Raw genomic sequence first — 21,922 nt, 5'->3', positions numbered from 1 at the left:
ACTTCGTCAGTAAAAGTGGACGAATTTGTGTTGATATGTTTAAGTACGCTTTGCTCTGCACCATATCCTAGCTATCGCTCTTGTCTATGCGTTATGTACAAAGTATTTGATATCCATGTGAGGGTATGATTCGTTGCTATTTATTGACATATATCCCAGTGATCTCAGATACAAGATGATAACAATGAGAGTAACCAACTTTTGTTCATATATTTTTTTAGGTGAGGGGATTAGCAATGATAAATGAAAATGTGGCATGACTATCATATAAATTCAACCTTAAAAGTAAGCAGTCCATATGATTATTCAGGGTAGATTTCACAACATACGCACCTTGTTTTCAGGGAGCAGCGTGAAATTAAGGTAGGGTAGATAATAGTTTAGTTGTGTTTGGGAATCATCGGTTTCCTTCGTAAACCCCCTCCCCACCCCCCCCCTCTCCCTCTCTCTCTCTCTCTCTCTCTCTCTCTCTCTCTCTCTCTCTCTCTCTCTCTTGGCTACGTCATTGGCACAAGCCGCCGAGTCGGAAGAGCCTCAACCATAGTGAGAGTAGTTAGTTTTCAGAATTATCTTTAATGATGAAGGTGTTTAAAAGATTTTTTTTTTTTCGGTTGGTGGGTGGGTGTTGCTCGAGGTTGATGGTCTTAATGACCCTGACAGATGATTAGCTTAGAATATGCGTAAACAACCAACCAAACCTATTCAGGTAAATGACGGAGGTTGATTAATTATGTTTACGTCATCTGTCGTGCAGGGAAGTTCTCTGATATTACTTGTAAGATAAGTTGATAACAAGTGATTATGTACTTGAAGATAGTTGTGTTGGAAACGTCATACGTGTTTTGAAGTGTGAAGCGACATTCGTGTAAACATTAGTTATGACATGGAAGGAGAGTGCAGTACTGCTATGGCGAATTGGCCTGAGTTGAAAAAGGGTTCTGATAACAGGTGATAGGCATAAATGTGTAGAGCGGGAAAGATATGTTTGACTATGTACAGCACATCAGCATTATATTAGTAACTTAGTGATTTTGCTTTTGAGTTATATTAGTATATAAGTTGTTAGACGATCAACATCAGTATTATAGTTGTAAAGTTTGTATTTTGGAAAATATTTTATGTGTAGGAGTTGGCAATGGCTGAAGGTGCGCATCAGGTCACTATTTATAACTTGAATTAGGATCATTGTGTAATCATATTAGGTTTGTGCCTGGCCAGGAAACCTTACGTTTTAACCTCGTTGCAACTTCACACCAACTAGCCCATCAGGACACACACACACACACACACACCGTGTCACACAGACACACACACACACACCCACACCGCTGTTTGCCCTGGCCATTGGTACAGAACTGAACGTAACGAGTGGGTGCTGATAGTGGCGAAGGTAGTTTTCTCATTCACCTTGACATACCGAAGGTTTGACAAATGTTATTATTTCTGCTGATGATAACGTGGACAGAGGTGACGCAGCTGGGTAATCAAATCCATCATGTTGGCTTGATTTTCGTTGCGCACAATAGAAGAATTATCCACTTTGTGCTTAAGGCTGGAGTCATGTTGGGTTCCTGTTTACGTCTATCCTGTTTACGTCTAACTCGCTGGGCTGGTTATAAGTACTTGTATCGTAGGTGAGACATCAATGACACAGTGAGAATGTGTCTCACGTAGATAAGAAGCTCAGGGTTCCGAGCTTTGACTTGTTCCAACACGTCGGTACGACTAGTGGTGTACCATGGATTGGCCTTTGGCCTGACGCAGAAAGGGATAGGTCAAGGCCTGGGTCATGATATCCAAGGAATATCTCGTGTTCAGGGATGGGTACTGTCTCGTACCGACGTACTTATGGATCGTACCGTCGTGCCTTTGCAGTTCCAAGCGTTCCTCTCACCCGTTGCAAGAGGCCAGTCGGTCGAGGAGTGCTGATAAGTAACTGTAAAAGAAAAAAAAAAAAGAGAAAAAAAAAGCGGACCTTGAGTGTAGAAGGTGACGACACTGGACTTTGTGAAGCCTTCCTGTCCGGCCCCGCTCATCGACCGTCCATCTGTTGTGGGTACAGAGTGACCAGGGCAGAAACCAGTCCCCCCCGCCAGTGGAAGGCGCGGTGGTTTTCGTTCGGGGTTGAGTTCGCTGAGCGTTCGTTGTCCAAGGTAATAATGATATCCTGCTTGGTGCCCAGGTGTTCGGAACATTGTTTAACTCCGCGAGCATGACGGTGTAGTCCTTGAGCGCTACGACGTTCTATCCTTGGTACGATACCACAAGGCGCGACTCTCGTGCGTTGCGATACGACCCATGAGTGTGGTCGTCCTGGTCCCCATAGAGGTCAGATTACGTAACCAATGTATACGTGTATACGTGTATAACGTAACCAGTGTATACGTGTATAATGTGTATACGTTATTATACACTATTGAGCGAGTGGTCAGTACAGGAGTGCCTCTTGCTTCCTCGCATGGATACGAAGGAAGGGAATCATTTGCTCGACCTGTGTACTACGAAGATATCTAGTGCATGAAGGATATGAAGGTCCTTGTGGGAATGTTAAGGATACCACAAGAAAAAATATAGAGTCTTCGTGCCCTTGAACACAACAGTTCGACCCTTCGGTACGATGGCGTGAACTTTGATCTGATTGTTAAGGGTCAGGTCAGACTAGTAATGCTTAGAAAATGGTATTATCAGCATTTGTGTTTTAGGTGTGTAATTTTTCACATTTTCACACTCTCCATTGGACACACACACACACACCCATACACACAGGCCTGTTGTGTAGTGGCTAGCGTTACTGACCATGAGTCAGCACGGGCCGTCCCGTTGTCGGACTCGTATGAGTTTGCAACCTGGGCGTGGCAGTCAGCCTACTACCAACCCAGGTGTTCGTCTTCCCCTTCCCCTCTGGCCTGGTCGATAAATTGATACTTGGCTTAGGCTGTGTGTGTGTGTAGTAGTATGAGTAAAGATACGATATGTACATACATGAATAAGAGACGGGGTAACACCAGTGTTAAGCTCTCTCGCAGTGGCACAGAAATAGTATTTACACACACACACACACACACACACACACACACACACACAGTAACAAAACAATAGTGACCTTTGCTCACGAAGGTCTCCTGGCTCTGGGTCTTGGCAGCACTGGCCGAAGCCTCGCACGCGCAAGCTGGACACACTGAGGTATCTGATGAACTGTTTCAACGCGACAGTACGACCCTTGAGCACGACTTTACGACCCTTGGGCACGACGGTACTACCCCCTTTGAGCAGACTTTTGCCGCATCGGATGTTGAAGCCTCCCGATTTACCGATACTGAAACCTGTTGTGTATCGTATACCAAACATTTGTGTTCTTCCTTTGGTATGAGCTGGAGGCACAGGCATAAACAGACCTACGGTACTCCTCCTTCTCTTAAGAGCATGGTCAAGACCAACCGATCGGAGTCCCTCCGTAACTGAGTCAGTTGGAAGGAAACCCCCCTTACCCTCTCGGTCTTATGTCTACACTGTCCTCAGTCTTCGATGGCGTTGAGAGCCACACGGCCAAGCCTGGTGCCCTCTCCCCTAACGACGATTTCAGTCGCACAGAAAGTTGGCCCCCTTGATAAAGCTTACCACCATGCGAGGAAAACAGCGAGGATGTAGATCGCACAGGAAACTGTCCCTCACAGAGAGCGTTGACATATTCTCTCTCTCCCGCTAGCTTCGTCTCTTCCGGCCCAGGTGACGGAAGCCCCTCCGGCGTAATAGTCAGTAGATAAGCGTTGGGGGAGAAATTTTGTGATATGATCACCCACGTCTTCATCATATCTTCAAGTGATTGAGTTAGATCAACTCCCACTTGTACGAATTCTCTTACCTCCGTGGCAAGTGATATCGTATCTGGCTTCCTCGTGATAACCATCTCCCCAGTGACCCTATGTGGAAGCGGTAGGTTTCTGTACAACGCACAGGTTCAGCCATCCGAGCTGCACCCCGTGTTTCAACTATTACCGTGGCTTTCTAGTAATCGTAGCTCGTACTAATGAGACTGTGATGTGGTACCTCCGTCATCAACGGCATCATTAATGCACCAGTTTTGACTGATGTTGGAGGAGTGACGCTGGTTTTCCACACAGACCCTTTCATCTCATCGTCCATCCGGTTCAGGAATCTCCCACATCACTGCTGGGCTGGTCTGTCTCGGTTCAAGGCTCTACCTCTCTCGGAGGGACCAGGTTCTGGACCAGAGTTGGACGTATGGCATCGTAAGTCCCCACAACAGATACCCTGTGGGGGGGTTGGCAGGCCTGCACTGCCGTGGACACGTTTGGGCAAAGCCCCAAGGGCAAACAGGCTGGGTGTGTCCGCCCTCTACACGTAAGGTGTGTGTATATACCATCTTACAACGCAGTAATCATTAGTCTTCAGCACGTGCTTATCACTGGCCTCTCGTGTAAGATACAAGCCGGCCTCATCCATTGGAATACCTGTTTACAAAGAGCTAAGATTTCCGTTCAGAAGAGTCCTGATACCTGCTGGAGTAGCAAGGGTCGCTAACAGCTCAAGCGGACCCCCTTCTTCTTCTTTCACCCGGACGTTGGCCAACCACGAGGGGCTGTTGCTTCCGTTCGAGGAGGGGGTTCTGCCGCACCTTGACTCACTAACCATCTTGGGGGGAGATCGTCCGGGGGAAGGCGCTAAGGCCGCCTGTCAGGACCTTTGGTGCATCACCTCAGCCATGCTCTCTCAACCAGCTAACCGCCAGGTGTGTCCCCAACCTGCAAACCCCATGGATACACAATTCATTCAATATATATATATATATATATATATATATATATATATATATATATATATATATATATATATATATATACACACACACACACACACACACTGCGTTAATGAGATGGCCTTGGTTAAGGAGTTAAGTTGCCCGTGCCGTCTCAGCTATCGTTTAAAAAATTAGGAGACATTAAAAGGGAGTGAGGTACTTACACAAGTTGGATGGTAGAAACCAAGTCATTGGAGATATGAAGCAACGGCTCGGAGGTTATATCATAAATGGGATTAGGTCTTTTCTTGATGATCGTACTGTGGAGATTCGTAACTTCTTTATATAGAGAACTTTCTGTGACGAAGATGAGGTGACATGAACTAGTGGTATTTTAATGAGAGGTTAAAGAGATAATGATTGTAATTCGTTTGTCAGTTAGATAATACGGGGATAGTAGGGGCCGGAGGAATGAACCATGATGAATAATGCTGTTTTATTATTAGAGGATTAATAAGGTTGGCGAGCTGTAGAAGCTGTGTAGACATCAGATTGTTGCCTGAATCCAGTCACCTCCCCATAGTGTGGACAGGGTCCTGTCTTCCCCTGAGAATGAAATGTCTGAAATTGAAAGATTGGATTGAAGCGTTTGGGGGAAGAGAGTGGGACGTGAGCGTCTGTGACTTAAGTGTTAAGCTTGCAACTGCTTGTTGTGACGTTAATGGCACTCTGTGTCGTTAAAGTTCATGTTTACTTTTGAGTCAGCCCCGCGAGTGCGACTTCACGACCCTTGAGCACGACGGAACGACCCATGGGTGTGATGGGCTGGTCATTAACCTGGCCCTCAAGACTCTTGTGAAATACCAGGCCATCATACTGTAGAGTTCGACTCTTATATTTAAGGTTCTCATCGTCGTGTTGAAGGAGTCGTGCCGCCGTGTGCGAGGATAGTACTGTCGTGCTGAGGAGGTTAATTGTGACCCGACCCGTGTTCCCTGCAAGGTTTCCTCTCCTCTCACCCGTGTGATAATGACGAAAACCGTCCCACAATGGCTTGTAGCGAATTCGTTGTAATGCAAAGCTTTTCAGACCTCCGCCAAAACACACACACACACACACACACACACACACACACACACACACACACGTGTTTAAAACTTTTTCTCCGTACAGTACAAAAAGGAAATAACACAGAGTGAGAGAGGGCTTGCCTATGAATATTTTGTGGTAGGAAACAATAAGCAGGAATCTCTAGGGAGAAAGGTCTGGGAGTGGACATCGACTCTGACCTGACGCCAGAGTCCCACATTAGGACAATAGTACAGGAGACGGACTGTCTGTCTGCTTGCAGATATTTGCAATTGCGTTCAAGTGTATGGATAAGGAGATATTGAGCAAGTTTTTCATAACTTACATAAGGCTAGATGTAGGTTATGCTTCTCATGGTTTGTCACTGGACTTAAGGAAGCAGAATGGAGTAATATAAAGGGAGACAGCAAAGATGGTCCCTGAATTGAGTGAGTTGTAGTTACAGGGAAAGGATAGATGCCTTTAATTTGTCATTCATGGAAGAGAGAAGAGTCATTGGTGACTTGATCCCGGCCTTTTTGAGTGTTTTTTAAGTCTGATGTTAAATAAACAAAGGGCAGTTGTTTGAAGGATGCTTCAATAGAGCAACCCTAGGTTGTAATTTGAAATCAGGCATGAAAGGTGTTAGAGAAATGTAAATAATTATTTGTTAAGTCTAGTATATTGGGTGGAAGAAATACAATGAAATATGAAACTACCAGTGCGGACAACATAGTCAAGTTTACTAAGTCGTGTGATTTGTAGAGACTGTTCAAGAAATGGGGATCCCGCAGGTGTACGGCTCCGTCGCCGTACAGTATAGTTAGGTAATTACACACACGCACTCGCATAGACTTCGTAGTTAGTATGTAATTGATTTGTGTTCACCGCCACCAGTCAAGTGAGTCAGGGTAGGTGGGCGAGAGTGTGAGTCACGGCTGAAATTCACTGAAGGTGAGGTGAGCAAGTAGCTGGGGGGTCACTCGACGACATTTTTAATGCTCTCTAGTAGGAGAGAGGTACCTAATTTACAGCCGGTATAGACGGTAAACCCCTCGCTGTAAGTGTTGAAGGTAGCACAATGAAATCGATAAGCTAGTTCACTGACCCTATGCCCTACGACCTCTTCCATACTCAGGTCACACAGTTCTCGCACCTTATCCCTCCCTTCCAAGCTCCTCACCACCAGTCATCTCCCTCTTCTCCTTGATGAACGCTTCCCTTGGACTTATTATCCCAGAGTTAACTTTGGAGTTATAGAGTACCTTAGTCTTCTCATTTCTCAATATAATTAGAGACATTTTTTCATTATTTCGATGAATTACATCCTTAAAGACCTCTCCGATGGGTAGAATTCAAGTATCGTAGAAACCGTCAAGAGAAAAATCTATTTTAAAACCTCTCGCCTCGTTCTTTGTTTACCAAGAACCCTGCGTTGCCACATGTTCTGTTATGAACATGTAACTTACTGTTGGTCTTCACGTATTTTTGTGTACAGTTATTAGTATACGGTTTGCTTTCATACTAGTAGCTTTTTTTCGTGTAAATTATTAGGAGGTGAATGTACTTTAAGAAGCGATTTGACACATCTGCATCCTAATGTTTTGATCGGTGACGCGCGCACGCGGTGGTACCCATTGCCAGCTATTCAATATGGAACTTTAATCTGGGATAGTGTGGGGAGGGATGTAGTTGTATTTAACAGGACCTTAAGTATTTTTCTCTGATTTAATTACTCTGTTTGCAATCGGTGATCGCTAAGAACGTTTAAGCGAAACAAAACTGTAAGAGAATATGGCATCGTCAGTGTTTGGTCACGTGATCAGCGGCTAGCGATCAGCTGGGAACTGTCAACGGTCGACGGAGTAGATGCCCTCGCATCTATTTCTCTTGATAACGAGATGTATGATTTTCACCCTTTCTTTCTACTCTTTGAATTTAAGTTTGCAATCATTTAGGGGGAAAAATTATGTTACGTTATTTTATTCTTAATAAACGTGTACAGATCAAGATGGAGCTCATTTCGAATATCATTATATCAAAGGAAAGTTATCTTCAGTATAACTTGGAGAACGAAGTACGTAGTGAATAACGAAAGATTTTGGTATAAGTCTAGCGACGTGTAGCAACTAAAACAGCTGAGCGAGCGCCTGGCGGGGTTTGGGAGTCCAGGAGCGGCAGCCATCCAGTATTGATCTGTCCTTTGTACAGAGAAGTACTCTGCGGGGGTTCCAAGTTATAACATTTTTAACATGTAAGTATATTAAAATCATTGTAGAAAGACTAGATGATACCCTGAATATGTATATATAAATCTTACATAAACTGCTGGTAAGTTACAAGATGCCCTGCCATCTCCTCTCAAGTAAGAAAAACTTGGGCTATGCTGAATAGGCTTCATTTTTGTCCAGAGTGATTATCCAGTTGGATAAATGAGAAAAAAGATATTTTGATTATTTGGAATGAACGTGTCAGCTTTGCTGGTTACTAGATTATAAACTTGAGCATCTACATGAAAGTTGGGTGACAACGATGGGTAATCTACTTCTCGGTGCTATTAACCTCCCCAGATAAGTTGCTGCTGTAGCTAAGCAAGAATTTTAAAAGCCTTTCCCCCTTCTCCCCCTTCCCCTTCCATCCTTTAGTGATACATCCACGTCACTACATGTATCTGAAAGCCCCTCGGCGGTGTTGTGAGTTGTAGGTCACAGTTAGCGAGAATGATGAGATGCTGGCCTTCAAAAGAGGGTTTTATGTTGTCGTCAGGGGGTTGCTTCGTCGTCATTGCGCACATCTTGGACTTGCTTTCCTCTCGTTAATGGTGAGTAGCGCGGGGTGACGATTCCTGATGCCGCTTCGTCAGGAAGTTAATTTTTTATTTATATAGGAAATTACTGTACGAACTTCTGTTGAGTGGAGTTTTATAATTTGATACTGATGATTTTTATGTAATTTTTACTTATTCCATGTATGTTTTTTTTTTTTCTTACAAATGTAGATAATGCAGTTGTTGACTTTCGTAGAACAGGAATATCATATGAACTTGTTGATAGATAGACATTAGGAACTTGAAAAGTAGACAGACAAGCCTAAGTGACTTCATGAACAATGAACTCGGATCTGTTTTTACATGAAATTTTCATTTGTCCTTGAGTTCAGATTTCCTCTAAGCGTAAATTAAGTACTGGACTGGACAAAGGATGAGTAAAGCAAGACGTTTACAGTAACAGAAAAGCATAAATTTCATTCGAAGATTTTTCCTTTCGTGAAGAAATACAAAACCTGATGTGGGATTTAAGAAAAGTTAAATTGAGAATAGATTACACTGAGTTCATTCATAGTTGTTCTGCATGAGGTTCTAGCCAAGAGGTGTCTGTCTGTTTTTGGTTGTATGTACGGCTGGGGCTTAGCTGAGCAGAAATAAAGCACGCTAGCCTGGTCCGTGGCGGGTTGAGTTATGTTATGTACCAGTGGTATTGATTAGAAGTAGCTGTCTTGGATCTCCCTGTGGATATTCGTGTGCAGATTTTTTCTTAATCATTTTTCTGTCTCATATATATATATATATATATATATATATATATATATATATATATATATATATATATATATATATATATATAGAGAGAGAGAGAGAGAGAGAGAGAGAGAGAGAGAGAGAGAGAGAGAGAGAGGATGAAGAGATATTGGGGCCGATTTGTGAAATATTTAGAGTAAGTCGAGTGGGGGAGCTGGCGTCAGATATTTGACTGGTAGTCTGGCTGAATAAAATGCGATTTACTCTGGCCGTTCTCTGGTAGCTTAGCTAAAAGTACTTTGGGAGATTTGCAGCAGGGCTGGTGGTTGTTTGGACAAGGCTACGTGATTGGCAAGCCTATCGCCCCAAAGGCGTAGCTAACCTCTAGGGAGTGGCTGTAAACAAAAAGTGAAAGGAGAAATGAGAAAGTTTTTGGATGAAAAAGATTATGCTGCTGTTGTGTGCTTGCATTATTGTGGATGAGTGCGTGTGTATGTGTTTGTAAACACATTTCGTACAACGAGGGAGTTGGACACTCCTGGGAACCTTTTCTCATGAGCTCTCATGTTTGGAATGATGTATATTCTTTAGTTTTGCATGTCATTGTTGTGCACCCCCTGTGAACAATTGGTTTTCATGCTTCTTAGTTTCTATTGATTGTCTTGAAATTTAAGACTCCCTCCATCGCCGCCCACATTTCTTCACTACTGTCGTTCCATCACTAACTTTTTCCATCGCTATGCTTATTGTCACTAGCTTCAGTTATTACCCTTGCTTCGCCACCCCGAGGCCATAAGGTTATTTTTTTTGTACTCTGACCTTTATTTTGCTTAATGCATTCGTTCACTACTAAATGATTTGCTATTAGAACATTTCTCACCGTTTTTTCTCTTCTCTCTTGCTTAGTTCCCTGTGCCTGGTTGTCGATCGCTACCACCACGTTTCAAAGAAGTACTCGAGTCGATATTAGCAGAATCGGTAGAGAATTTTGAGTGGTAGTAACTACGTCTGCCTTTCTCTTGCAGGAAGCGTGGGCGAGTCCACGTTTACTATCCTTTCCCTTGGAGCTTACCTCCCATATACGTGCCTCAGTGTAGGATGTGAAGATTCACATTGTCCATCGGTGGGCCTGCATATTTCGCGTTTATCGCCGCCAGTCTGTTGAACACAGCTTATTAGGATCAGATATTTTCTGTAAATGTTTTCTCGTCTGTATATAGGTAGGGAAAGTGAATTTTGACTTTATACCTTGAGCATTATTACGCTGACTGATTTTATAGGCTGGTTACTTTTTTCACCGTGTAACTAAGTTGTTAGAGTTTGGTGGTCGGAAGGTGTGGTGGTTTGTCGTGGTGTTTTTTTTTTTTTCAGCAGGCGAGGGGCTGATGGTGGTTGTGGTGGTGTTTGGATGGTGAGGGTTGATGGTAGAGGCGATAGAGGTAGGTGAGCGGGCTGATCGTGGGGTTAAGTAGGTGAAGGGCTGAGGTGTTTGGTCGATGAGGGGGCTGATGGTGTTAAGTAGGTGATGGGGAGATGGTGATAGGGGTAGTTGGTAGGTAAGTGGGCTGATGGTGGTGTTTGAAAGGGAAGCAGGTTATTTATGGCGTAAGAGTTCGGTGGGTTTGATTTGGACGATGGGTATTGCTATTATTGGTGGGCAGAAGGCAAGCGAGATTGCCCTTGATATATTTTTTATGGGAAGCGAGGCAATTAATTGTAATTGGAAGGCAGGCATGACTATAGTTGGTGTTCAGAAAGCAAGCGAGGCTGTTTTTGGTATTGCTAAGGTAAGCGAGGCTGCTGTTGGTGTTAGTAAGGCGAGCGAAGTTATAAGTGGAGTGGAGCAAGAAAGTAGGGCTGTTATTAGTATGTTAGGTAAGTGAAGATATTTTGTGTGTGTTAAGGGTAGGTGAGGCTTGGTAAGTGTATAGAAAGTAAAGCTATTAATAGTGTATTGAAGGTAAATAAGGCTGTTAAAAGTGTGTTGAAGGCAAGCCAGGCTATAATTGGTGTGTTAAAAATAATGTGTTGAAGGCAAGCCAGGCTATAATTGGTGTGTTGGAGGCAAGATAGGCCATAATTGTTGTGTAGAAGTTAAGCAACGCTATTAATGGTGTGTAGAAGGTAAGCCGGCTATTATCAGTATGTAGAAGATAAGCCAGGCTATTATCTGTGTGTCGAAGGTAAACCAGGCTATTAGCAATGTGTGTAGAAGGTAAACAAGACAATTTTTGGTGTGTAGAAAGTAAGGAAGGCTTTTATTGAGGGATTAGAAGGTATGCTAGACTATTATAAGTGAGTCGCAGGTAAGTGACATTATTGTTGGTGTGTAGAAGGTAAGAAAGAATATTATTGGTATGTAGAATGCAATTAATGTTATTTAAATGTAGAAGGTGAGATAGTCTATATGTGGTTATTACTGATGCACTTAGAATGCAAGATAGGTTAATATTGATATATGGAAGATAAGCGAGTTTATTTTCCTTTTTATTTGTAGATGTCTTTCCTGAAAGATTGATCATTTCTGGTTATTAATGCAGGTAAGGTTGAACATTTGAGAGAAATGATTGTAACAAACTACTCACCTGAAGGGCCCGAGCCTTGCTTAAATGCATAAGGGATGAAGGAGAACCAAACCATATGGGTAAAGTGAACAGACGACACAAGGACCTAGGAGACCAGGGTATGGTTATCGCCCTGCAGGGAGCCAGTTGTAAAGCTTACTTGTGAGAGGAACTTGGTTGTAGACAAAATACTCAGTTGTACGTCACCACATCGGAATTGAAGAATGTGTAAACCATACACTTGGGGTGTCAGAATGGATCGACTTGGTTCAGGAAGATGTAGTATGCATTAATTCTGAATTACACACTAGAATATGCGACATATGTTTGGTCACCCCGTTTAAAAGATGAGGCCCCGCGAATGTAATAACTTCTTACATACATCCTTCTGTTCTTTGCCTCATATTCATCCATATTTGTAGAAATATGTCCTCGGGTTTGTCTAATGCCTGGAATATCTTGCCCACGTCATGGCGTTTTGGCTGGTGAATTATATGGGGGAAATAAACCAAACGGAAATAACCACTCATGTTTAAAACTTCCCGTTCAGGTTCAAGTGGGTTATTACAATAGGCAATAAGATACACATTGTGTAATTAATGTGTTTTTGAAGGAATTTGCACAATGTTTTTTACTCCATTTATCTACACTCACACACACACACACACACACACACACACACACACACACACACACACACACACACACACCAGTCATAGCAAGGTATCCCTTGATTATTCATGCCCATGGGGAGAATATACAGTTATATTACCTGTTGGCCGACTGCCGCGACCAGGATCCGAATCCTGGCGGGACCGTGCATGAATTATGGTCAGCAACGCTGATCACAAAACCACGGAGACCTTTATGGTGTATATGGTTATGTGTGTGTGTACACCCAGAATAAGGAGTGGCACTGTGGCGAAGGAGCAGGTTTGGTGTATAACAAACAAACTATTACTCGGGAAAGGAGCTGGTCCAAAGACGTCACAAGGCAGCGGGGAACTATACTAACGAGAAGACGTCAGCGACTTGAAAATCTCCAACACTGGAAGTTATAACTTCATCAGTAAATCAGTTGTTGAGCACCTGCTTCTAGGTTGGATTTGGTTGTTAACCCGACCGCCGTGCCTTTCGAAGAGTCGTACCGTTGCTGTTGGCAGTTGTAATAGTCGTGCTCAAGGGTCGAACCGTCGTGTTTTGAGAGGTTTTTAAGTTGTGGGGAGGACTGGTTTTGCGAAATGTCTTCAAGAATTCAACGTCGTTTTCTAGGGGTACTGTACTTGTTCAACAAGTGTAATAGGTTATTTCATTACGGTTGATAAACTTGTAGTTTTTTATATTACATAAAACGAAATATAGGCAATTGATTTGCGCGCCGGGTGGCTTTTTAACATACAAGTCTAACGTAGCGCGTGGGTTGAAGAAGGAGTGAGGGCTTTGGACGTGAGATACTTTCAGATCAAATCAGGAAATACTTGGGCAGTCTTTAAGTGGAATCGTGTATATGTGCTGGAGGTCTCTGCCTCTCTACCGTCTACCGTGGTTAACGTGAGAGAACAACTCTGCCTTTTCATTGAATGTCCTCCGATACCATAACGCTGTCTTGGGTTTATTTAATAAAGCTGACGTCAGATTTATTCTGAACTTACGTTTGTTCCATACGTCGAAGTATTTTCTAAGATTTAGTCGGTATTAAAAACCTCAGAGGTTTCTTAACTCCGCAGCTTACATATATATAGGGTTCGTGTGGCCATTTGTGTGCACCGTATATGGCAACAGCGCAGAACGATTTCGTAATTCTTTTGTTCCATCTGACGTCAGGAGGACGCGCATTCATAGAAGGATGGTTGTTTGTCGTGTGTACATCACAGGCTATTTTCTTCAGATCGCCGTGCACATGTTAGCAGTAATAATAACGTCGGAGGTACAAGGAGGTCTAGAAATAAGTCCAGTCTAGAAATAAATCCTATTTGGGAGTGTGTGGGGCTGCGAGGGGTCATGGGAAGGCGGGCCAACAGTGTGGGTCTGGGACAGATTTGGCAACATTTGGATTACCGCTGTTGCTAAAGGTAGCATTGCCAATTTTTTTCTTTGTTCGGTAACGTAACAAAACGTCTTCTTCCCCACCTTATTACTAATATGCGCTGAAACTGTATGATGTTTACCTGGTCGCAGCCAGCTTCTGAAATCAAAGTGGCCGCAGTTTTCATTCTGTCCTAATATTCATATCGAGTCGTACATAGGCTATAAAACCGATTTAAACAGAATTAAGGGAACTGAAGTTAAAATAGGAGAGGTTAGAGACCATATGTTTGCCCGCCACGAAGGAGAGACGAGAAAGAGGCGTTCTCAGATTGAAAACCAGACTGATGAAGTCATCCATGAATGGTTCTTCGAAAGAGGTAAGGATTTAGCAAGCAGAGGCCCCATGACGTGAAATGTTAGTAGAAGCTTGTTAAAAAGAACGTTAAGCACTTTGTATGTATACAAGATGTATGTATACAAGATGATGTATGTATACAAGAAGATGTATTACACAAGAGGAAATTTCAAGAGATGGGGCTCCTCAAATGTATAACTCCCTTCTTTCTCGTAAAGCACAAAATAAAGTGTCATCGTTCGTGCATGGCACCAAAGGTTTCCACGTCCTCCCCGTTCCAACTCAGTCTGACCATCCTTTCTCATCCCACTGCTTCCCCACATTACCACACTTTTGACCACATACACAACTTTCTCCTCTCGCACGCTCCCAAACTGTCAACAACTGCAGTTTGTCTCGGGAGTTTGCCACCAAAGTCCAGTCGTTTGCCGAACTGGCTGAGCCATCCACAATTCGCTCTCCCCAAGTGTGGACTTGCCGCCTTAGTCTTGAGACAGTTGTATTCACCTTCCTCATCACGGTGTCCACGAACACATTCAAGTCATTGTGGCATCACGTCTCCGACTCGAAACCCACAGAACCACTCACCCGTGTTCTCTTCATAGTCTCGCATACGGTTTTTGTTTTCTACTGGGCAAAAACTCTTCACTTTAACTTTCCCCATATAACCGTAGCGCCTTCCAGAAGACCTCTTTTTTCAAACCTTATCATAAGTTTTCTCCAGATGCAGAACATGTCATCCTCCCGGTCTCCAAATATTTCCCACACTAGTTCGTTAAAGCAGACGCTACGTCCTCGCATCGTCCACCTCTCCAGAAGCCACACAGTTCCTCCAAAACCTGACGCTCTGTGCGTACCACCGCCCACTGTAATCACCACCACCACCTCGTTCCCGAGAGAATCGCGGCCTTGAAGCGAAATTAAACAAACAAAAACAAAAAAGAAAACCGCGAATTATATCTTGAATACTTGTCGTTATTTGTTGTCTGACACCCGAGAAAAAAAATCGTGTTCTCTTTGTTTTGAATGAACGTTGAATACGCGGAATCTCCACCTGTTCCTTCTCTTTATGGGGGAACGCAGGTACGTTGGTGCCATCCCCAGGTGGGCTGCATGTATGATGCACCCAACCTGAATGTTTCTGCCCAGGTGGTTGTACTGTCAGCTGAAGGGTTTAGTGTCGTGTTTATCCAGTGGGCATCATCCAGACAAGAGATGTCCCACGGTTGATAGTGACAGCTGCACCAGAGGGTGTTCGTCGCCGCTGGCAGCCTTCTTGGCAAGGTAGGCTTGGGTGGCCAAAGTGGACACACCTGTGTGTGTGTGTGTGACCCGCACCAGTCAGCCGTGTGCGGGTCGGTCCTCTTGGGTCCGCAGGCGACGCCGTGTTGCAGGTTTATCAGGTCTCAGGAAAAGTGGGTTCTGTTGCTCGAGGTGTTTTTTCTGTTGCTAGGCTTCTCTTGATTATGGCCGTGGTTGTACAAGTGTCGAGGACCAGCTTTGTTTAAAGCTGTCTTGGATGAGGACTTGATGATTCTGCTGAAAAATCATAGGGTGGGAGGAATAAAGGCTCCTCTGGCCTCACTGACTAGACGATATTTGCAACTCTGAATAAGCAGGACTGAGCGAGCCTGGGAGTTGAGTAGTCTTCAGGGGTCTTCCCCACAGCCCGGGTTGAGCGCAGGCCGCTGGGTTCAGTCCTCGCCATAAGGGTTGCGAACCTTGGGTATGATATCATGGCCTCTTACCTGTTGAGGTCAGACGCCTTATTTATCGCAGACAGGAGCCTTACAGTCGTGCTCACAACTAGCACGAGGAAGCCATGGAATGAAAGGCGTCCTCAGATAGCCTCCTTCTCCGTAGGGAGTACAGCTCACTGAAGCATGACAAACGTGGGGTCTGTGGCCTGGCTGTCCCAATTTGCGTGTGTCCACGGTCCCTTGGGGCCATGATGTGTGGGGCCGGGGCCGCAACAGTATACCGGGACCTAGATCATGGGATGGTACGATAATCTTGAGAATCTCGAGCCATGTGAGGTTTGCTGGGAGGAGCTGGTGCTGAGGACAGCAGCAGGTGATGCGATGAAGGAGGAACCCCAAGATACAGAAACCTTCTTAACGGGTAGATGGAGCATTGCTTGCCTCCTCTGGTAGTAGCCTCTGTTTGAAGAGCGGGACCTGCTGGAAGGGCGACTTCCAACATCATGTACGTAGCTGCTGGAAGGAGTGTGGGGAGAGGAGGGACGTCTCAAAAGCTAACATCGTCTTGGTACTATTGAGGGATTGGCACAGGACCATCGTATGCGTCGACAATTATTCCCACCGTCCGGAAATGGCGAATAGTATGAAAGATATATATATATATATATATATATATATATATATATATATATATATATATATATATATATATATATATATATCCTTGATGCTGTTAACAATGGACCTGAGTCAGGGTGAGGAGGGTTGATGTCCTGGGTACCTGGAAAGACGGACGACGTGAGACAGTGTGTTGGGCTGTTGGTGGGTGAGGAGTCTCGGGTCCTCCGCACCCTCTTTCCAGCCACCAGAGGTCGAAGTACTGGGAGCTGGATACGATCCCTGGGTGTCGTCTTGTGGTGAACCGCATGAACACGCCTGAACGACCCTTGAGTACGACGTCACGTAACGACTCCTGGGTGTGACGAAGTGGCCTTTTGACCTGAATTTAAGAATTAAGTCAAAGGTCGGGGCCATCATATCCAAGAGTCGTACCGCCGTCGTGCTCTAGTAAAGCACGAAGTTAAATGCAAGAAGGTCACACCATCTCGGGGGGAACCCACCCCTTTAGCTGAAATAAGGTCAAGCCAGCCAGAGATGATAGTCGGGTCTCGCTGTGGCAACACTTAGTGAAAGGCCGTGGGACACCTCTGGTGATTAACCTTTTGTTAGTAAGCTTTTTTTTTTGTGATGTAAGAGAGCCGGAGGGAAGGATGTAATTGGTTATGTGTTAAAGTGCCTGAGAGCCATATATATATATATATATATATATATATATATATATATATATATATATATATATATATATATATATATATATATATATATATTATATATATCACCATTTCTCGCGTTAGCGAGGAAACGTTAAGAATGGATGACTGAACCTTAGAGGGGGGGAAATAATCACTTGGCCCCTTTCTCTGTTCCTTTCTTGGAAATTTAAAGCTGGAGGGGAGGATTTTCAGCCCTCCGCTCCTGCCCCTATTAAATCGCCAAGACACGCAGGGAATACGTGGGCACTATGGTTTTTTTTTTTTTTTTTGTTATATCCCTAGGGGTGGTTATCAACTCCCTCATTTCACACACCAGTCCAAGCTCAGTCACCAACTTCTGGAGTTTCTCACTTGAGTGTGCCACCAGTGCTGTGTCATCGGCAAACAACAACTGACTCACTTCCCAGGCCCTCTCATCCCCATCCCCCAACAGACTGCATCATACTCGCCCGTGTCTAAGGCTCTCACATTTACCTTCCTCGCGACCCCATCCATAAACAGATTGAGCAAACATGATGACATCACGCACACTTGCCACAGACAAATCTTCACTTGGAACCATTCACGCTCCTCTTCCTACTCGTGCACGCCTTACAGTCGATATAAACTCACTGCTCTTAGCAGCTTTCCTCTCATCGTATTCTCTGAACACCTTCCACAAGTCATTTTGTCAACCCTCATCATATGTTTTCTCCAGATCCATAAAAGCCACTTACGAATCCATCCGTATCTCAGATGAGTTCACCCACACATTCTTCAAAGCAAACACCTGATCCACGCATCCTCAACCACTTCTTGAAACCACACTGCTCCTCCTCAGTCTGATCCTCTGTACATACCTTCACCCTCTCAGTCATTCCCCTCCCACACACAGCTTACCAGGTACACTCAACAGACTTTACATAATTTGGTCTCCTCTTTCCGTAACTTGACCCGCTGTCGCGATGTTTTCTGTTATTTAGCCATGGTCACACGTTACATCAGTGGTAACCAGTTAGTCCATGTGAACGACTACATACACATTGTTGCCGCCACGGAGTGCCTGTCTGGTAGAGCTGCCATCGCGCACGGGTGGGTGGCGCTGTGTGTTGGGAAGAGGGTGGAGTGTGGAGACTGTGGCAGGCCGTGTGGTGAGCTGGGGGTGAGAAGCCTGCATGTGCACGGTGTGGAAGGATGGACGAGGGGTGAGAGTTAACAGTAAGTTGTAAGTACGGCGGCGGTGAGGCGTATCTGTGGCTCCCCCCCTACTGTAGTGTAGATAATCGCCCGCCGCCTCCCCTCACGTCCCAACACTATGGTATCACGCACACACACACACACACACACACACACACACACACGTACGTGAACATATTTGTCCAAAGCTCCAGTATTGGATTACTCTTTCCTCCCCTATTGGTAATACCTGGTTTTTGCTCCCTGGGCCTGGCTGGCTGTGCGCCCCCGCCATGAGCGAGACCTGGTATTAGCGCGTCACATAATTACTCTGTGCTCGTTGGCAACTCAGCGGCGGGCCGTTTTCATATGTTAATTTTCCACTACACTTCTAACCTGTGGAACACACTACCCGCCCATGCCTTTCCTATCGGCCTGCCTCCCACCCCGCTTTTTGGACTTCCCCCTTCCCTCACCTTTCGTCGTAAATGCACATGGTATTGTTCCTCCTATTCCTCTCATGAACCGGACCCTCTTCGTATTTTAGTCACGGCCTGGCCTTGGTGTGGACTTTTGTCCTTGACTGGAGCCTCCAACGTAAAATGAAAGTACAGAGACATTGAGGTGCACACACACACACACACACACACACACACACACACACACACACACACAACATAAACTTGCTCAAAACATAAACTTGGGAAGGGTAGTCGTTGGTGATTAGGTCATCAACTTAGGGAGGGTGGTCGTTGATGGTCAGGTCATCAACTAGGGAGGGTGGTCGTTGATGGTCAGGTCATCAACTTAGGGAGGGTGGTCGTTGATGGTCAGGTCATCAACTTAGGGAGGGTGGCCGTCGGCGGTCAGGTCATCAACTTAGGGAGGATGGTCGTTGGCGGTCAGGTCATCAACTTAGGGAGGGTGGTCGTTGATGGTCAGGTCATCAACTTAGGGAGGGTGGTCGTTGGTGGTCAGGTCATCAGCCCTGATCCGGACAATGTAGTGGCCAGCTGGTGACATCAGGTGGGTGTTGATCAGGTCAATTAGCCCTAATCAGCCCACGATATTGACCTAGACGTCAGCTGGGGTGATGATATTGACCTCATTCCTGATTTTCAGGACAAAGTAGTGTCCGGCCAGTGACGTCAGGTGGGTGTTGGTGTCTGTGGTATTTATAAGGTCATTCAACCCTGATCAGTACACACCAGCGGCCGGCCGCTGGCATCAGCTGGGTGTTGGCGGCGGTGGTGATGACGATAAGGTCATCAACCCTGATCAATACACGCTGTTCAGGCCAGCCGGTGACGTCATCGTGGCGAGCTGTGATCCCCAAACCGCACGAGATCACGACCACTACGACCCTTGGGTATGATGGCCAAGCTTGACCCCAAACTGTATCTGTGTCAACCGCCACCACACACACACACACACACACACACACACACACACACACACTCAGGTGATGTAAAGATAACGTTAGATTAAGACGCAGGCAAATGGTTCAGTTTGGGACAAGGGAAGGAAAAGGGTCAACTCTCTGGGACCACCGCAGCGCTACACCCCCTCTTGTCTCAAGTGTTGTTGACCTCACCCTGAAGGGTCAGGTCTAAAGAGGTCAATCCCGTAACGTACCCAAGGATCAGACCGTCGTGTTTCATGGTTAAACTCCTGTTTTTATCGCCTGGTTACCAGTAATGTCTTTGTAGTCTAATCTCAGATATGAAAACTGTTCCACTTCACGTATAGCTTATATATTTTTTCTCCTATTCTGCCGTCCGTGCTGCAGGGAAGTTATGTATGTATAATGATAACATAGTGCTTCACATAGCATCTATTTTGAATAGCTTAGCTGAATTATTTTGAGATATTTCGCGCGGGTATATATTTTCCGAAAGAACGCAGTCGTTACAGAACACGCAACTGATGTATCGGATTATATGTATATATGTCATATACTGTGGGATGTTTTTGTGCAGCTGTGACGCTGTCATCTGGCCAACAATATCGAAACAGAATAATCCAAATGGTGGAAATGTTGCCAGCAAATGGTCAGGATAATGTTGCCACCTTGTTTTCCCATTGTCAGGTTGGAGTGTGTCACATCCTTACCTGTTCCCCAAGTCATGGTGACAATCCAAAAAGTCTTATAAGTAGCGGTTCGTATCATGTGCCTCCTGACGTGAAAGAAATCACAAAGTGTCGTCGTTTAACTATTGATAAATTCGTGTTGCCTAGTACCATCTTCAGAGTTATGTAGTTGATTCAAGAGTCGTAGGAATGATTCTCAACATAGGATGGTTATCGTACTCTCGCTCAAGTGCTTGGATTTAACATAGGAAGTCGAAGAAAAATGCTAGTTTTAACATAGGAGGTTGAAGAAAAATGCTAGTTCTAAGAGTTTAGAAAAATGCTGGTTTTAACATAGGAGGTTGAGGAAAAATGCTAGTTCTAACAGAGTTTAGAAAAATGCTGGTTTTAACATAGGAGGAAGAAGAAAAATGCTAGTTCTAACAGAGTTTAGAAAGATGCTGGTTTTAACATAGGAGGTTGAAGAAAAATGCTAGTTTTAACATAGGAGGTTGAAGAAAAATGCTAGTTCTAACAGAGTTTAAGTGTTCGTGTGTGCATGGCCATTCTCTCAAAACTGATTTGATAAGAAAGCCTAATCTGTAGACAGTGATTTGATACGAAAGCCTAGTCTGTAAATATCCCAGAATGTCGCAGTTAGCGGCGAATCTGACCCGTGGGAAGTGACCCCAGGGGATTGTATATGACCTCACTGCGGCCGTGTCCTCATGACCTGACGGGCTTGTCAGCCGAGGTGTGTCAGGTCTTGTGTTCCTCTGGAGCGACCTCATGTTTGCCGTGAAACTTAACAAGAATTTCTGTGCTCCATCTCGGCACATCCTGAGCAGGGAGGGAGCCGGAGATTTTTGTATGATAATTTACCAACCTTCACTTTGTTTTATGGGAAAGATGATGAAGAGTTGGGGTTTGAGATGAGCTGACGTTCCCGTGTATTCAACACAATGAGACACGCTGTTCGCAAATGATGTGGAGAGATGAGGCAAAAGTATAGAGAGAAGTGAGCCTCTTCAGGGACTGTTCTGAGACATGTATAAACAACTCGGGGAATATTGTTGTATTTCTCTGTCCAATATTCCTCCAAATTACACCAGGTTACTTGGTGAGACCACATGGTGGTTTTTGGTGAAGATATGCGATGATGGTCCGTGCGAGGACTGTGGCGGATGTTTACGTACTTGTGGTCAAGCTGGTGCGTGTGCGACTATAGGTTCAGGTTTTGTCTTTCGTCAAATCAAATACCATTTCACTTAACACTATCCATAAGAGTCAGGTCTAAAGTCACTTGAGCAGCTCTGATTTATGAGTTTCCTCATACTCTTGTTTTCTCAGGATCTAAGATAGGCATGATTGA

The 21,922-nt window shown here is 44.6% G+C and overlaps 1 protein-coding gene across 3 annotated transcripts in view; it reads left to right on the top strand.

Annotated features, from left to right (window-relative positions):
• TP53INP (Tumor protein p53 inducible nuclear protein) overlaps positions 1-21,922 on the top strand; it is a 44,547-nt gene that overhangs the window by 5,481 nt on the left and 17,144 nt on the right. The window contains exon 1 of one of the 3 annotated variants that reach the window (XM_071677053.1): positions 4,507-4,750. The exons of 1 other annotated variant lie outside the window; for it this stretch is intronic. The gene's annotated coding sequence lies outside the window, so the exon portion shown is untranslated. Of the gene's footprint in view, positions 1-4,506; positions 4,751-7,931; positions 8,082-21,922 lie in introns of those variants that run through there. One more of the 3 variants, XM_071677052.1, reaches the window with a different exon arrangement.

The sequence above is a fragment of the Panulirus ornatus genome, chromosome 24, assembly GCF_036320965.1.
Source record: "Panulirus ornatus isolate Po-2019 chromosome 24, ASM3632096v1, whole genome shotgun sequence".
Lineage (NCBI taxonomy): Eukaryota > Metazoa > Arthropoda > Malacostraca > Decapoda > Palinuridae > Panulirus > Panulirus ornatus.
This window is presented reverse-complemented; position numbering and strand designations above follow the sequence as displayed.